Source organism: Mus caroli, chromosome 5 (genome assembly GCF_900094665.2).
Source record: "Mus caroli chromosome 5, CAROLI_EIJ_v1.1, whole genome shotgun sequence".
Taxonomy (NCBI): domain Eukaryota; kingdom Metazoa; phylum Chordata; class Mammalia; order Rodentia; family Muridae; genus Mus; species Mus caroli.
In genome coordinates this window covers 82103410-82120914 of record NC_034574.1, presented here as the reverse complement: position 1 = coordinate 82120914, position 17505 = coordinate 82103410, and the positions used below count along the sequence as shown (strand labels likewise).

The following is a 17505-nucleotide window of genomic DNA, read 5'->3' as shown; positions in this document are numbered from 1 at the left end:
TTCCCTACCCACCCATTGCCATTCTTTTGGCCCTGGCATTCCCCTGTATTGGGGCATATAAAGTTTGCAAGTCCAATGGGCCTCTCTTTCCAGTGATGGCCGACTAGGAGCATAAGAATTCTTATTAAACAACACATCACTAATGAATAATTCCATAAAGGGAACGTTAAACAAAGAAGTAATAGAAAAAAACACAGTGTTATTCTGTCTGTCTCTGTGTGTGTGTGTGTGTGTGTGTGTGTGTGTGTGTGTGTGTGTGTGTGTTGGGATTACCAAGAGTTGGCAGGATGTCTGGACAAGAGAAATTCCGCAGTCTTGCCACTGCTGACCAGTACCTTAGAGAGTACGATTAGAAGGCTGCTTTTAGTATAGCTGATTTGTTGTCACAGTGAGAAAAACATTTTTCTTATGAATGCATGTATGAGATAAAGACGAGAAAATGCTAGGCATGTGTTAAAAGTGATTGAGTATTTCTATTTGAATCTTTGCTCTAGTTTTTAAACACCCTTTGTTTTAGCACCCTTAGATCTGGTTTAAACAAGGTAGAGCAGCAATCTTTTAGCCCATGCATGTAAACCTGCATGGATCCTAGAAAACTCATGGAGCTATCCCTATACTTACCGAGTCGCAAAAGAAACCTAAAACACACCTTGAAGATGACTTCAGATCTCAATCCCAAGGCATTCTCCCTTACACATCTCCTGTGGTGATCTCTATGCACATTGAAAATTCATTTGTTGGATGCTGATGATGGGATAAGACGAAGGATTTGATTTTTTTTTAATCATCTTTTCTGCTTGTGGTGCTGAACGACAGGACCTTCATAACAATTTGAAAATTGACTTTACCCTTCCGTTCAGATAACACATGTCCTGACTGAGCTTTCCTTTGCCTTCTACTGACTATTGAAACAAGCTCTTTGTGTTTGAGATCTGTTCGCTACCTGCATATGAAGTCGTCACATATCTACAGAACATTGCCTGTAAACCTTGGCTCCCGAAGGAAAGAGGCTTGCAAATCACCTCCATTTACCAGGAAAGGCGCCTGGCTCCCCAGTTGCATGTAACTATATGGATCTAGCTGCTACCTCCCCACTGCCCGAACTCCAGCTTGGTTTCTGTTCCTAGAGACTGCGTTTCCCTGGGCAACATCACTATGTAATTCGTCACTTGTACACTCCATGGATTTTCAGGGTTCAACTTTTATTTCCATAATATAGCACAGGATAAACAATGTGTTTTCTTTTACAACCATAAAACTCAGAGTGTGTGGAATCATTAAAATGGTCTTTGAGCATACACGTTAGATGAGGTATTTATAAATATGTACACCTATTAAGATGGGAATTCACACTTAATCGATGAACAGTTAAGCCAGATGGCTAATTGGATTGAGGGTTTCTATTTGATGAATCAAAAATATAATGCCATTATTGAAAGTAGGCCAGGAAAATGTTGGCCCTGGCTGCATCTCCACAGTGCGAGGAAGAGAAAAAGCCATTAGCAAACAGCAAATTTCATCCAAAGCTGTCAGCAGAATTGATCACACAAACTCCACGTTAAGCTTCAGAAGGGTAAAACGGGAGCATTGGCCCTTTCCTGCCCCACCTATACAGAAAGCAGTCCCTGACTTGTGACTGAGGATAAACAAATGTTTGGGGAGTACACAAAGGAGGAGAAATGGAGAAGCAAGGCTTTCCATACTAACAGGTTCCCATCGCTGCCATTTGGAGAACTCTAGTTAAACCCGGGAGCTGAAGGTCTTCAATTCCCTCACACCAGGTATCTTTGACATATTTCAAAAGAGCTGTCCTATTCCTGTGACCTTTTTGAACCAAATGGTCCAAAGCCATATCAGAAAGGAGCTGAAAAAAAAAAAAAAGCTTTATCATTTGGGAACTTTGCAAAACTGTGGAGCATCTCTTTTTATTGTCCTCCCCAACAGTAGCATCTATGTTTGCCTCTCAGTTTTAAACAGATGACAGTGTCTCCGTGCCAGCTACTGAAGGACCAAAAGTGAGAGCATTAGAGAGAAGAAGCCATGCCTTCTGATGTCAGCCATTGCTTTTGTGGTGCACCTTGCTTCAGTCCTTTCCCTTACATCAACCTTAAGAGTATGCATGAGTCCTTTCACCCTGAGGACTTGAGGAAATCAAGTCCTGCAGTAGGTTTTAAGACGTGGTTCTTTTAGACTGATGTGAGACTTGTTTTCCAGAGTCCTCAAAGAGCCCCAAGAAGCCAGGGAGAAAACCTTCAAGAAGAGACTTGTTGGTTCCATAGGAAGAAGACTGTTCCTATTATCAGGGCTTGTCCTGAAATTGTAAACCTCAGTGTATCAATGCAGGGCCTTGGAAGTTCCCTACTCAGGTGGAGAGTAGATGAATAGAAATAGAGAATACAGAAGCTGGAAAGAACCCAGATGTCCCTCAACAGAAGAATGGATACAGAAAGTGTGGTACATTTACACAATGGAGTACTACTCAGCTATTAAAAGCAATGAATTTATGAAATTCTTGGACAAATGGATGTATCTGGAGGATATCAGCCTTAGTGAGGTAACCCAATCACAAAAGAAATCATTAGATGTCTCACTGATAAGTGGATATTAGCCCAGAAACATAGAACACCCAAGATACAATTTGCAAAACACAAGAAAATCAAGAAGAGGGAAGACCAATGGGTGGATACTACATTCCTCCTTAGAATAAGGAACAAAATACCCATGAAAGGAGTTACAGAGACAAGGTTTGGAACTAAGACAAAAGGATGGACGATCCAGAGACTACTCCACTCGGGGATCCATCCCATAATCAGCCACTAAACCCAAATACTACTGCATATGCCAGCAAGATTTTGATGAAGGAACCCTGATATAGTTGTCTTGTATGAGGCTATGCCAGTGCCTGGCAAATACAGAAGTGGATGCTCACAGTCATTTATAAGATGGAACACAGGGCCCCCAAAGGAGAAGCTAGAGAAAGTACCCAAGGAGCTAAAGAGGTCTGCAACCCTATAGGTGGAACAATAATACGAACTAACCAGTACCCCCATATGTGTCTCTAGCTGCATATGTAGCAAAAGATGGCCTAGTTGGCCAACACTTGGAAGAAAGGCCCCTTGGTATTGCAAACTTTATATGCCCCAGTACAGGGGAATGCCAGGGCCAAGAAGCAGGAGTGGGTGGGTAGGGGAGCAGCGGGGGCAGGGTATAAAGAACTTTCCGGGATAGCATTTGAAATTTGAAATGTATATAAAGAAATGTATATAAATGTATATAAAGAAAATATCTAATAAAAGAAAGAAAAAAGAAATAGAGAATAATGGATAGGACTGATGACTGCTAAAGTCTTCTCCGGTTCCAAGACTCTATGATTCCATGAGCCCCTCCTTCACAGCATCGAAAGGAAAGCTCTGACCCAGGCATCCTGCCTGAATTACTAGGCCTGGCTAGAGAGAAAGAACTGAGTCTCTTGTTGTCTGACTTGGGGTTTTCTTGAGATCAGCTGCTTCCCTCTAGAGTCACGGCTATGGAAGCACTCCACCTTCCCTCGGACACGCTGGCCAGGCCAAACTACTGGGCACACAGAGTTCAGCCAAAAAGAACGCAGCGCTAGAGATTCAGGAAACGGCATCCCCCACCCACTTTTGTGGCTACAGATGGATAAGGGGTTGCAAGGACTCCTGAAGTCCCCTTGGAAAACTCTGAAACCCTCTTAGATCCAACCTGATTTGGTTCTATAAGCTGAAATGTTTCGTGATGTGATAAATGTGCTTGGTTTTCTGACAACTGAACTCCTGGTGTGATGAAGTCAAGCCCCATTGGTTTCCTATTTCCTCCTTCTCTGAGTCCGTTTCATCATGATGCTCCCACAGAAAATCTCAGGCCCTCCTGGGGAGAAGGCCAGGAGGGAGGAGAGAGAGGCATCCCTGTGGTGTGTGGTGTGGCTTCCCACAGGTGACCTCTGAGTTCACCTCTCTGAATGCCTGCTCCTTCTGGGAAGAGTTAGGAAAATGACAGGCAGAAGTGAGGAGAATCAGAAGACCACAGAGGCAAAGACAAAGAGGAGGCACAAGGGGAAAGAAATGAATGTCCTACAAAGGAGAAAACTGAAAGGAGAAAAAGGCTTCTCACTGACAACAACCCACTCAATTCCCTTTCCTCCAGGTAAATCTCACAAGATAAATAAAGGTTTCCTTTTTAAGATAACTAGAGAAAGCTGAGTTTGTCCTCCCTATATCCAGTGTCTTGGCATTGTCTCCAAAGAGCCATGAAACATTGCCACAAAGGGGCAGGCTGATGAAACACCTGTAACAGGATCTAGTCCCTGCTATTCCTGGGGGGCCGGTGGGTATCTAATTCTGACCGCTCTACTGGGGTTCTAGTGTCCCCTAAAACAGGAAGCAGAGGAGCCAACCACTTTGAGTCTGAATGTCATAGGTACTTAGAAATGCCCCCACAAAGTCCCAACAGGGTCACCTCAGCAGATTCCTGATCAGCTCCTTCTCTTCTGTACCTAGGAGCACAGAGTAACATCTATTGTGAAATTTTGTCTTCACATCTTCCATGCAAGACAAAAGACACCATCAGTAAGTGTTTTCCTAGTATAGGCTTTCTTATTAAAAGAGAAAAATGTAAAAAAGCAGCCAAGTTTATGTTCATCCTCATTCCCTGTAGTGCCGAGGAAATGAGGGCACTATTAAGAGGTGTGGCCTTGACAACATCAGGAGCAAGAGCTGCAGCGGATGCAGTTGCAGTGGCCTCCCTCACCTCTATTCCCACAGTTGCTGCCCCGTCCCCGGGGGGGGGGGGGCGGGAGGAGGGGGCGGCGGCAGCGATGGCAGCAGCGGCGGCGGCTGGACAAAACAGATCACCTACAGATATTTTATGCATGGGGTTTGTAAGGAAGGCGATAACTGTCGATACTCTCATGACCTCTCTGACAGTCCATACGGTGTAGTGTGCAAGTTTTTTCAAAGAGGGTACTGTGTTTATGGAGACTGCTGCAGATAGGAACACAGCAAGCCACTGAAACAGGAAGAAGTGACTGTTACAGATCTGAGTGCAAAACCATCCCTCGCTGCTTCCTCAAGTCTCTCTTCTGGTGTTGGATCACTTGCTGAAATGAATTCAGGCGAAGCTGAGTCACAAAACCCAAACTTTCCAACTGGAGGAGCAGGTTCAGAGGACTGAGTGAATGCCATTGAGTTTGTCCCTGGGCAGCCCTACTGTGGCCATACTGCCCCTTCCTGCATTGAAGTACCCCCCCACCCCACCCCCGCGCAGGGTTCAGTGACCAAGGAAGAGTCAGAGAAGAAGCCAACTATGATGGAGACAAAGAAGCAGCTTTGCCCCTATGAGGAAAATTGTGTGTATCTCCACGGAGACTCGTGTGACATGTATGGCCTGCAGGTCCTACACCCAGTGGATGCTGCCCAGAGGTCACAGCACATAAAATCTTGCATTGAGGCCCATGAGGACATGGAGCTCTCTTTTGATGTTCAGCGCAGCAAGGACATGGTGTGTGGGATCTGCATGGAGGTGGTCTATGAGAAAGCCAACCCCAGCAAGTGTCACTTTGGGATCCTCTCCAACTGCAACCACACCTACTGTCTCAAGTGTATTCTCAAGTGGAGAAGTGCTAAACAATTTGAGAGCAAGATCATAAAGTCCTGCCCCAAATGCCGAATCACATCTAACTTTTTCATTCCAAGTGAGTACTGGGTGGAGGAGAAAGAAGAGAAGCAGAAACTCATTCAGAAATACAAGGAGGCCATGAGCAACAAGGCGTGCAAGTATTTTGATGAAGGACGTGGGAGCTGCCCATTTGAAGGGAACTGTTTTTACAAGCATGTGTACCCTGATGGCCATAGAGAGGAGCCACAGAGACAGAAAGTGGGAACATTAAGCAGATACCGGGCCCAACAAAGGAGCCACTTCTGGGAGCTCATTGAGGAGAGAGAGAACAACCCCTTTGACAATGAGGAAGAGCAGGTTGTCACCTTTGAGCTGGGTGAGATGTTGCTTATGCTTTTGGCTGCAGGTGGGGACGACGAGGTGACAGACTCTGAGGATGAGTGGGACTTGTTTCACGATGAGCTGGAGGACTTTTATGACTTGGATCTATAGCAGTGTTGAGTGGTGTGGGCACTGGTCTGCAGAGCCTCAGACAGTAGCTGTCCCCTGTGCTGTGTGGCAGTGCATGTGGCTCTCCTAGGCAGGCCTCTCAAACTCCAGGTGCTGCGATCACTACCCAGGGCCTGTTCCTTTACCCTCACCTTCCCCCCAAGAGTGTGTTGCTTTCTCTGTTTCAAAAGTTACAAAAATAAATCTTAAAGTTAAAAAAAAGAGGTGTGGCCTTGTTGGAGGAAGTATGTCACTGTGTGGGAGTGGGCTTGGAGACCCTCCTCCTAGCTGCCCGGAGTCAGTCTTCTCCTGTTTGCCTCTGGAACAAGATGGAGAACTCTCAGCTCCCACAGCACCATGCTGGCCTGGACGCTGTCATGCTTCCTGCTATGACAAGGTTCCCGCCATGAACCTCAGAATCAGTAAACCAACACCAATTATACATTGTCCTTTATAAGAGTTGCCATAATCATGGCGTCTCTTTACAGCAATGGAAACCCTAAGACATTCCCTCTCCTGTTTTTCTCCAAACATTGAACCTTAATTTGAAAGATGTATTGATCCTTGGTGTTCTAATTCGCTCTAGGTGAGTCCACAGTACATTCACCTGGTTTGGCCTGGGAATGCTGGGATTAGAGGCATGTGTCTCCATGCCCAGGAAGATGTCTCTGAAGGATAGTGACTTGTCAAGTGAGGAAGATCAAGCCAGGGGAAGGTTTGAAGAGGGGAAGATGGTTTTGGATCAACAAGCCAAAGCACACTGTCGGGTGAAAAGGTTAAGGCAGCATAGCCAGGAAACATGAACAAGTTGAAAATAAACCCAAAGGAGAATAATGTCCCTGCATTATATGTAGGACCTGTACATGTGGTCATAGGCACAATAGGAAATCATTCAGGAGGATGGGGCAAGGAAGTCGGTGATCCTTTTAGCTCTAGGGTCATTGTGAAGGGGGGCAAGGATGGAAGCTGAGACCTAGAACCCACAGCAGAGATGCTTAGCAGTATCCTGAACTACAAAGATAACAGCTCAAGTGATGAAAATTGGCTGTGCTTGCTCCATGTTTTTGAAAGTAAGGTTGTCATGCTCTGAGGAAGAAAGGACCCGAGAGTAAGCTCTAGACTCAGAGCCATCAGTAAAGGGAAGATGGTGTACCGAAACGGGAAGTCTGGAGCAGAGGGGAAGAGTCAGCTTTGGAGGGGAAAAATATCAAAATGCTGTGTTTATGATGCTTACTAAAAAACCTAATAGAAAACAGCGAACAGTTACATAGCTAAGACAGTTACTTTGCAATCACAAAGAAGTAAAAATCGACGCTACACGGCTGGAGAGATGGCTCATGGGTTAAGAGCACCAACTGCTCTTCCAGAGGTCCTGAGTTCAGTTCCCAGCAACTACATGGTGGCTCACAACCATCTGTAATGGGATCCAATGCCCTCTTCTGGTGTGTCTAAAGAGCGAGCAATGGTGTACTCATATACATAAAATAAATAAATAAATCTTTTTTTTTTTAAATTGAAGATACAAATCTCATCATCACTGGCCACAAATTTCTGGACAGTGCTATAGATCAAATCCAGCTTTGCCCCAACCCATTTAGCAGAGATTTTATTTAATTTAATCAAATAGCATTTACTCTTATTAGATACAATAATGTGTTCAAATAAAATATTTTAAAATATTTTCGCTAGAAAAAATTCTCTTTAAAAAAAAGGAGTTATGTGCATGGTTGGCATGAACTAAAACTGAAAAAAAAAAAATGCCTTCAATTACAGAGATAGAGAAACGGAATGTGAGAAGGGCTGGGAGGCCGGAGTTGACTGGTATATAAACATGGCTCCCCATATCAGCTGGAAAAGCCTCTCCAACCTGGGCACACACTTTGTAAGCTGGTCTGCTAGACTCCTTCCAGGGTTCTACTGTGAAAATGAATGGCATCAAACCTCAGGCTCCAGCAGTGGGCTACGGTTCCAACAGTGCGGCATCGCAGGTACCGTTCACACCGGCTCTCAACCTTCCAGATGCCGAGACCCTTTGGTACAGTTTCTCCTGTTGTGATTCCTGAGCATAACATTACTTCCATTTCTACTTCATGACTGCAGCTTTGCTACTCTTAAGAATAATATAAATATCCGATATGCAGGCTATCTGACATGTAACCTGTATCGTTCAAGCCCCTGAGGGGGGTCGCGGCCAACAGGTTGAGAACCACCATTGGTAGTAGCTGCTGAGGGCCAGATATGGTAATGAGTAATTGAGACTGTTTAGTGAATTTGTTTTCATTTTCAATAAGAGTTAGAAATGCACATACATGGGCAGTAAAGATAGCTCGATGGTTAAGAGCACTGACTGCTCTTCCAGAGGCCCTGAGTTCAATTCCCAGCACCTCGTGGTGGCTCACAACCATCTGTAATGAGATCCAAAGCCCTCTTCTGGACAGTGACAGTGTACTCATATACATAAAATAAATACATTTAAAAAAAGAAAAAAGAAGAAAATAAATGCACACACAGCTGGATGACATAGTGCTCACCATTGATAGTCCATTATAGTTAAATAGAAACCGATCACCCATTGATCCTTTGTCTGTACCCTTCCTCTGGCCTTCAGCAAATCCACCAGTCTGTTCTGCTGCCAAATAGAAAATCTAGTTCTATTGGCAGAGACGGAGACGTATGAAGCACCGTGACAAAGGTAGAAGGATGGAATTGGCCCAGAAAAGCAAAGGTGTTTGTATAATCTGTGGACCTTGAGATTAGCTGTTGAAGAGAACTTTGCTCACTGACTGTACAAGCCCCACGGAGATAATATGAACGGAGTGAGACTTAATAGTGCAGTCATTTCTCTGGCAGGACAGATGGAAAGGCTTTGCTACGACCTTGGTCACTCCCTTCTTGTCCCACTAAGGAGTGTTCTTTCCTGTAGACCCCACTTAAAGAGTTACAAGAAACTTGATTCTAGCCGTGACCATCATTTGATGTGATTGCCACCTGTGACTTATCTTGTTTGTCAGCACAAGACTTGGGAAAGGACTTAGCCTGAAAACCCCAATGGATATGAAAAAGAATTGATTGGCAAAGTAGCCAGAGAATGAACAATGTTAATATTTTAATGAGAGTGATAACTGGGCCTCCACAACGAGTTCACATACTGACCTCTCTGACTTCGTTCTATTCAGAGTGATTAATAAACAATAGTCCCCATTAGTCAACTTAATTACTCGGTTTGTCATTCCAAGGGCATACCAATAATGCATGAGGCCTATCATTTGGAGTCCTGCTATGCTGCTGTTGAATGAATGAATGAATGAATGAATGAATGAATGAATAAATAAATAAATAAATAAATAGGATTTGGCATGTATATCGGTGCAGCGTTCCTACTGAAAGACTAACAAGATTTGTTTAGTATGTCCCCTTTACCAACAAAGAACATGTCTTTGGGTCTGGAGCCACCGTCTTCGGCTAAAGAATTAGGACTGGGTTCCTAAGATTGTTTTTGCAAATGAAACTTCTCAAAAAAATAAGTCCTTCACCTTTAATTTTACAAGAAATGGGAGTCTTCACCTATGTTGCTGTGCCTCCTTACCTATGGCTCCTTTAGTTTTCCCTACTTCTTTGTTCTGAATAATGAGTTCTGCTTTTGTCTGTTCTGAGTGGCCAGTGAACTTCTGGCTGTCTCTCAGAGGAACTGAAAGCACACATTCCTATAGAGGATTCATGGCCAAAGCAGTCACCTATACACTAGGTTTCTTCTCCTGCCACAATGGACTTGTAATCACTTGTTGGTCTCTGGGTCATCAAAGACATGCTGAGCATTGGGTTCTCAAGAACAGAAATTTCAATTAGAGAATCTGTGAGGAGGCCAACACTGAAGCATTGAAACAGGGTTTGCAACCAGTATCAGAACTTGTGCTCACAAAAGGCTCGCTGGACCACACCTTAAGGCTGCATGTCCACAGGGACAAGACCATAAAGAAAAGTTCAGGATCTTACAGTTTCCTCAAGTCTGACTCTGCAGCACTATGAACCATTGGAAAAAGTTGAAAACGTTTACCTAAAATGACATCAAAAGTGCTGATAGTCTCCATTATGTCAAAAATACCATGTTCTTTGAGGAGACTACCTGAGCTTCAGTACCTCAACAACACACAGTACATACATACTGTTTTAGCTTGTGGGTTTCTGTTTAAATGAGACTGGATTAATATAGCACGAGATACTTTTATCACACTAGGAATCATATACCTGTAGAATCAGAGAACAGGAGGTAGAGAGGGCTAGAGCTGAGGCAGGGGTAGATGGGAGAGTCAGGGGTGATTGGTCAAAGGGCAATTCAGTTAAATCGAAGGAGTAAGTACAGGAGCTATATTGTGCTGCATGGTGACTGTAGTTAATAGAGAAGTATGCACTCTTGGAAATTGCTAAGAGAAGGATTTAAAATGTTCCTGTGTCAAGTGATGTGTTATTTATGTTAGTTAACTTATTTAGCCATTCCACAGCCTGTACATTAATACATGTTTTTCAGATATTATAAGCATTTGATCAGCATATTTCAAAAATATCATGTTGCATTTAGTAATCATGTAACATTTTGTCAATTAAAGAATCCATAAGTAGGGAATACAGAAACACCATGAACTTAGTCAGTCCAAGATAATTCTAGAAGCATTAAAGAACAATCTTCGTTTTCTGTCTTGATTTAGGGCTTCCTGGAACTCAGCCGAGGACTCACCAGCCACTGTGATCCCCCAGGGAGTCCCTACCACACTCTCCTGACTCATGTCTTCCCCTCAGGAAGGTGCTTCATCATCTTGCCTTTGAAAGCCCTTTTATGTGTGTGCATAAAAGTGTGCGTGCACACAGAGGAGATAAGACCTAGTGACACGCATTGCCAAGTAGGTAACTGCCCAACGTTACCAACATGCTATCTAGACACAGTTATTCCCATTTGGAAAGCAGGACTAGGGCTCACCATGACTGGATCAATTCTGGAGATGGTGCAGCCTTAGACCTCACAAAATAAAGCTGAGAAACAGAGTTGAGAAATTGCTTACACTCCCGGCCGTCATGCTAGAGCACCTGGGCCATGCTAAGGACATCAGGGGAAAGCACAGCTTCTAGGTTGCTATTCAAACCCATCTTCTCTCATAGTCATGAGACGGAGAGGCTGGGACCAATCTGTGAGGGAGGGACACACCAGAAAATAGGGGCTTGGTTGTAACACTTAGAACAGTTCTGGGTCCCACAAAGAGGATGAAGACATCATCCCTCACCAAATGGTGGTCCCTCTTGGTGGGAAAACTCGTCAAAACAGCAAACATTATAAATAGATAGCATGGTCAAGGTCATGTTATAATGAAGCCTCATCTAGACCTGGCTGGATAGCAGGAAAAGCGATACTAAAGGCAAGTTTCTGGTAACAAGGAGCAGTCTGTAGAAGCATGAGAGAACACCACACCAAGTTGCAGTAGAATTCCACACTTTATTCAAAAACATATTCACATTAGCCTATATATAGAAAAGCTTCTATATTTTTTAAGAAATGAAAACCCTTTGACCTCTATTTTCATATGAAATCAACTTTCAGAGATGAGTCATGTTTGGAAAAGTCTCCCCAGTCTTCCAAACACCTTGACAAATGTCCACACACCTAGGTGCCTTCAGGTTTCTGTTTGAGAACTGAAAATACAATGAAGGCTAGAGAGTGTGGGAGGCAGTTTCCGGAAAACTTCATGGGGGGGAATCAATAATGTACCAACAAGACAGGGCTGGGCATTTGGTAGCTGCCAAGAGGACAGAGTCTGGCAAGACGTTTAGTCCTTGGGAGTTCTTGAAAGAGGAAGTTTAAGCAATGTGGTTTCTGCATGAGGTCAGTGACATCCATGAGAGCTGGGGAGCCAACTATACACACCCAGTGTTGCACACTTCCTGGTCCTCTCCTGGGCCTTGAACCTGAACTCTCTTTAATCTGGCAAAAATGGCACCATTCTAGTTTTATGACAAAGCCTAAACAAAGCCTGGTGGCTTCTGTGTCTGGACTCTGGGAAAGAGTGGCCATAACATAAGAAACCTGACTTCTCTATACCACCCACCTATGAAGAAACCCAGAAGAGTCACCTTAAGAGGCCTCATGGAGAAGGACTTAGAAACTCTGCCAGTTGAGGTGGTCTTGGCTGCCTGTTCCAGCAGAGTACCAAGGTCTGAGACTTGAGCCATCTCAGAAATTAGTGACACACACACAAGACCGAATCACAGTCCTGTGTTGTGGGATAGCCAATTGAAATAATCATAAGCAAATGAGTGATCACCGTTTGAACCACCATGTGTTGAAGAGGACAAGAAACAAACATGTGGCCAATCTATTTAGGAGACAGGACACACGTAGGATCAAGAGAAGATGTCCTGGTGTTTCCTTTACTACTATCCTAAGGTTTTTATATCTTCCAGGGCTTGGAGTAAAAAGAACTTAATGACATCACTCCTCTCCACATTGTAGGGAAATATTCTACATTTCTACAAGTCATACCTCGCTAAGGGTGGAATTTCACCAATTCTTTGGACGTAAACAGGTACTCAGTACAAACCTATAGTTATGACTCTCCCTTTGATGTTCAGGGAAAGCAGGCTGCTACATTCCCCACCTATCCATCCGCACTGTGGTGACCTGAACCATTTCTCCGTCTTGCATGCATAGTAATCTACCCAGAAATGCACATGTTATACTTATTACAGAGGACAAAAAGCAGCAGAAGCTATGATTTGCAGATTACTTAGGGTCTGTTAATGTTAGCTAAAAAAGAAACACTAAGAAAATTCCAACACAGCAGAGCTGATAAAGTAACCCTGAAAGGACTTGCTGGCTTTCACCTGTTACTATATAACGTCAGGATGTTCTTATTAATGCTTTAAGACATCTGCATTGTCTCTCTACCCCTCTGCATCAGGAAGAACCTAAGCTACCCTTGCCCTGGCTATATAAAAGCATTACGTACTGCCCAAGGAGTGGTATCTGTCCAGCCGAAGCTGCAAGTATGAAAGCCGACTCAAGCCTGCTTCCATTGCCATAGGAATAGATGGCTTTGGGAAATTTAAAAATAATTTTGCAGTTTCCTTTAAGCTGAGACTCACCGTCGGCTGAAAACACATTTTAGAGCCCCCCGTCGACATGTGTCTGGAGAAGGGGTGGATTAATAATAGCTTACATTTCTATAGTTCTTTTTTATCCACAAGGATCCTAAAACAAGGGAAACAGCCTGAGTCTTTTCTCCTTGTTTAAAGGAAGAGCCCTAGTGAATTTCAAAGCAGTCTCCAACACTACAACTAATTGCAAAGAAATTTACTTTTGTAAAGTGTCAGGACATAATTATTATTTTTTTTTAACTTAAATAGTATTCGCATCGTTCCTGGGAGCTCACAAAGAAGTGCCACCATCACATTTCACAAACCTATCATCTCTTTCCAACAAAGACAGTTGTGGTGCCAGAAGATTTAGAGACATGGCGGGTGAAAAGATTAAAAATAATAATAATAATTAACAGTGCACAGGGAGCTCCATCTGGAGCACTTGATAACACAGTGGGAGATAGATACAGATGGGAAAAGGTGGGCGGCATGGGTAGAATTCGTCCTGATCCCATGGGCTTAGGACCCTAGCCATGCTAGATTATTGTAGGCTTTGATTCTTTCTGCTCCCTGCTATTCAAACAGAACAGAACAAACCAGGCCAGAGCCCTCCCATCTCACCAGTGTCCAGTGTTCGCACAGTCTCTGGATCAGGTATTACCTTTCCTGGCATTATGACGTGGTCAGTAATACTTTTAGCGGTGTTTAGTAATCCTAGATTAATTCATTTTATTCTCTAAAGCACAGATTCTTTCTCATCCTTTGCCCAAGTAATTTGCATACACTTCCACAATTTGCATACACTTCCACATAGTAATTCCAGGCACAATGCTGCTTATTCTGAGCCTTTCCCTCTGATTGGCAGCTAATTAGAACCCTGAGATGTTGGCAGGTGTTGAGATGGAAAGAGAGTAACAGTGCACACAATGGCTTTGTAACTGGCTGTGTAAATCACACAGCGACTAAGTATCTCTTGCCTTTAGAATGAGTAGTTCCTTAATCCTAGAGGCTTCCTGGACAAGGAGGACCTCTGCTGTTTAAAAAGGAACCACCATCTTCGGAGGGAAAGAGAAAGCAGAAAGATAACTTTTAAAAGAAACAGGATTCTTTCTGTTGATTTGTTTCCTTTGCGTACAGGGGCAAGCTAGCAAGGACAGGCAGATACCCTTCATCCCTCCACCATTCTCAGCAAACATGAGCTTATGATGAATAAGGCTGAAAGCAAGTGGGTGAGAAGTTTGCAAAAGGGAATGTGTCCGTTGCTCAGTGACTCCGAGGATTGTCACTTTTCTTGTTAGTGTAATAGTCTGAGATGCTAGTGTAGAACATGCACATCATATTCACCAAGAAATAACATTTCCATCATGCAGTGTGTAAGGAGAGGATACTCATTCACTGTGTCACCAAAGGGGGAAATCCTGTCATTGTGATCACCTCCCATACCCTCCTCCCACAAAGCATTCTGTGAACTCCAAAGATAACTCCCTCAACCTGATTTCTCTCCTAAACAGGTATTGATTATTCATCTCATGGTCTCATAGACTTGGGCTCAGTGGGGGTATACAAAAGCATCAAAGAGGGCTTTGTTTTCGAGAAACTGTAAAATCAATATGTATATTATGTATAAAAGGAATAGTACAGTAAAGGAGGTGAATGGGTTAAGGAGTGGGTTCCCTTAGAACCAAGAGCATATGGATAGAAAGGATATGGATACTGAGTGTTCATTTCACAAAGTAAGAGAGACCATTGAAGAGTGCAGAGGTCAGAGAGGCTGAGGAACAGAATCCTTGGATGTGGAGAGAACTGAGCAGAGCAGAAGAGAGTGAGTTCCAACACAGAAACTGGAGTTGAATTTCCATGGACAAAAGACATTAGCAAGATGTGTTTGAAGGATTGGAAGTAATTCAGGCTGGCTGAAGAGACATGGTCCTTTAGGGTCTCACTCAACTGCAGTTGAACCATGAAGGTGTTGTCACATAAGACTGTGACATGTAAAAATAATAGAATGTGGAAGTGGGATAGAAACAAGGTTCGTAGCTTTGAGAAACTCTCCTGGGTATCAGACATCCGCACATCAGTCCCTGTGCCTGAGCCCACACCCACACACTAATTCGCATTCCCACATCCTCAGATCCGCATCCGCATCTGCATCCGCAGCATCTACATCTACATCTACACATACACGTATATATGTGTATACATATAATGTACGTAACAGCAACTAATGAAAAAGAGGCTACGAATTTGAGAGTAAAAAGGAACGTATGGAAGGATTGAAAGGGAGCAAAGAAAAGAGTGAAGTGATGTCATCTCAAAAAAGTTAATATTTTTAATCACAAATGAAGGACTTGGTTCTGCTTAAAAGGCTCCCCACCAACATATTTTAACTAAACCATGTTATCATCATGTGAACTAGAATTGATCATACCTATGCATATAAGGCACAAACCTGTTACAGTACTACAACCAATGGCTGTGCATGTGTGTGTCCCAATAGCCTGAAATGAGATCTGACATGTCTAGATAAAATAACAAACAAAACAGCCACCACCAGAGCAAAATAAATGAGTTACGTTCCTATGACAGAATCCCTACACATATTTATCATCAAGTCAGAATTCATCAATAAGTCACAGTATTAATTACATTATACAGTTATGTAGATCACTACACCAACATCAATTTTTAAATACACTTGAATTTTCTCATATCAGTCAGTCCTATTAGTCTGAAGAGAATTTAAATTTGTACTTGCATGATAAAATATAAATATCACAGAAGTGTTACATATAGAAAAACAAAAAGGAATTTTCCAAAACTTGACAATAATTCTAAAGACCTGAGTAATATTATTAATGGCAAATTATTTTCAATACTAAAGAACAAATTTTGATCAGCTACACTGAAGGAAGAATGGCTTATCTTTCTATCTTTAAAAAATATTCAAAACAATTGTCATGTAAAAAGAGTATCAAAGAAGATGCAGCTAAGAATAAATGAAAATGTCATTGGCTTACAAAATCATTACTTTCCAACTCATTATTTATGAAATTTCTTGATTTTTCTAAAGTGACCATGGTCCAGAAAGATGGTTTAGTGAGTAAAGACACTCGTCACCAAGTCTAAGTGCCTGAGTTCTGTCCCCAGAACATGCATGGTGGAAAGAGAGAACTGACTCCCACAAGTTGTCTTACTCCACATGTGCACCGTGGCACACATATGCATATACACACATATGCATATACACAAAAATAAGTGTAAAACATGACTGACATGTTGTGAGTTCTTTTCTCATGGCAAGTAAAAATGTTGGTCTGATTTTGCACATTCAACTTTATAATTTTCTTTTCTCTTAAACAGAGCTTCATCACAGGTTCAGGAATCACAAAACATGAATATGGCAACTATGGCTTCTCAATAGTCTGCTGATTCAGTGCCCTGACGTTATCCTAAAGTCTCGAATACAAGACACACCTACAGTGAAATCTATTGTTAAGGAAGACACTGAATGCATGTTTGGATGATCCTGTCAGTAACTTTAAATCATTTTGGCACAATTTCTGTTAGCTCTAATGACTCACATTGATGTTGGTATGCAACATGGCTCAAATGTAATTGTGGTAAGTATAGACTCTTGGACTTATTGTCCTCTTATACTTACAGTTAGTATTTGTGGTGATTTGAATACATTTGGCATTCATAGACTCATGTATTTGAATGCTTGGTAATAGAGAGGTAATAGGAGGTTTAGCTTTATTGGAGTACAGGGTGGCTTTATTGAAAAAAGTATGTCACTGTAGAGGTGGACTTTGAAGTCTCCTATGTTCAAGCTATGCCAAGTGTAGCACACAGTCTCCTGCTGCTGTCTGTAGATCAAGATGTAGAACTTGGGCTCTAGAGATGTCTCAATGGGTAAGAGCACTGACTGCTCTTCCAGAGGTCCTGAGTTCAAATCCCAGCAACCACATGGTGGCTCACAACCACGAGTAAGGAGATCTGACGCCCTCTTCTTCTAGTGTGTCTGAAGACAGCTACAGTGTACTTCTTTTTTTTTAATTGGGTATTTATTTCATTTACATTCCCAATGCTATCCCAAAAGTCCCACACACACTCCCCCACCCACTCCCACTTCTTGGCCCTGTCGTTCCCCTGTACTGAGGCATATAAAGTTTGCATGACCAATGGGCCTCTCTTTCCACTGATGGCCGACTAGGCCATCTTCTGATACAAATGCAGCTAGAGACACGAGCTCTGGGGGGT

The 17505-nt window shown here is 42.8% G+C and overlaps 1 protein-coding gene and 1 pseudogene across 2 annotated transcripts in view; one reads left to right on the top strand and one right to left on the bottom strand.

Moving 5' to 3' along the window:
- Slc4a4 (solute carrier family 4 member 4) overlaps window positions 1–17505 on the bottom strand; it is a 422068-nt gene that overhangs the window by 369138 nt on the left and 35425 nt on the right. The gene's annotated exons all lie outside the window — the stretch shown is intronic.
- LOC110295254 lies at window positions 4847–6332 on the top strand (annotated as a pseudogene). Its single transcript, XR_002378033.1, has one exon. The product of XR_002378033.1 is annotated as an E3 ubiquitin-protein ligase makorin-1 pseudogene (transcript).